Below are 1,348 nucleotides of genomic sequence, written 5' to 3' on the forward strand. Positions count from 1 at the left end.
TATTTCTTTTGACAGGAAACTATTTAAGATAGCTCCAACAGGAGTCTTTCTGTCTACAAAAATAAAATAAAATATTTTTTTTAAAGGCGACCATTACGTGCAAGTTGATGCTTTATATCATTCACAGCACAATGCAATTGAAGAAAAAATAACGCATTACGATGCTGATTTCAATAACAATCATACTTGACATATAAATTTTCATTTGTTAATATTTTCAATATTTTAATATTAAATTGTTCCGTTAATAGCGAAAACATCTTTTCCCGCGCAATATAACCTAAACATAACCTTGCGACTCAGATGATCTTACGAGAAGTTTTTCTATAACTCACTCGGAAAAGCTCGGGCTTTCACAGGAATCCGTAGATCGTCCAACGCGTTCATCAACATCTTCGCTTGGGTAGATTTGCCGGCCCGATCGCAACCCTCCAAAACTATCAGCGCACCCGATCGCAATCTAAAACTATCAGCGCACCACGTTTACTGAACATGTTGACACGTTACGCGTCACGCGTTTTTGATGCCGGATGCCGGTTTTTCATGCCCGGTTCGGGTTCCAGAGTTTGAATTCTGCCAGTGATTCGCACAAGTCTGCATGCTACGTCCATCTAACGGAAAGAATGAAGATATTATCCGATGATAACTTGCATGATCCGCGATCCGCGTGAATAAAATTTTCTGAAAAACAAATTAAAGATATATATTGAGCAATGAGATAAAAAATACAAACATGAAGATGACGTGAGACTGAACGATGAAATGCACATGCGCTCGATAAAGAAACTCGCTGGCATAACTTTGATCGACCAATTATACGTAAAGTGGCGAATTAAGGGATAGTATATATACACATACATGTATATTGTCATAATAATAAATAAAACAGAAATTCAGAAAAAAATTTACTTACTTATTCGACTTTCATGCCATACAGATAAAATAGCCCCGATATACAGAGTCGCTAAGTATGGTATATAAGTATTAAAATGATTGTGAGAATACACTATTATAACGTCATTGCGTTGAACACCGAATTTTTTCAGCCATAATGCACATTTTATGCTCCTTTCTCTCATCTGCTGGAATGTATTTTCTGCTCCCGTCGTTGCATTTACCTACGACAGGGAACATGCAATAAAATAATGCAATGCATTATATTTAGAATTATGTAATTTTACATTGATAATTTATAATTTTTTTTCTATATATTTCCTTACAGCATAATTTTAATTATTATTAATATAAATCATACTTGGCCGATAAAATCCGCTCTGGATTTAAATGTGTTCAAAATCAATTGTCCAATATTGATGCATCTGTCATCGATTGGATCTTCCTCTCCAAT

At 34.9% G+C, this 1,348-nt stretch overlaps 1 long non-coding RNA gene across 1 annotated transcript; it reads right to left on the reverse strand.

Moving 5' to 3' along the window:
- Nucleotides 1–454: 454 nt before the first annotated feature.
- On the reverse strand, nucleotides 455–1,322 carry LOC115241925. Its single transcript, XR_003884981.1, has 3 exons — nucleotides 1,256–1,322; nucleotides 734–1,118; nucleotides 455–611 (listed from the first exon to the last, which is right to left on the reverse strand). It is a non-coding gene; the product is annotated as an uncharacterized LOC115241925 (long non-coding RNA).
- Nucleotides 1,323–1,348: the final 26 nt, after the last annotated feature.

The sequence above is a fragment of the Formica exsecta genome, unplaced genomic scaffold (assembly GCF_003651465.1).
Source record: "Formica exsecta isolate Colony F162 unplaced genomic scaffold, ASM365146v1 scaffold5405, whole genome shotgun sequence".
In the NCBI taxonomy this organism is placed as follows: Eukaryota; Metazoa; Arthropoda; class Insecta; order Hymenoptera; family Formicidae; genus Formica; species Formica exsecta.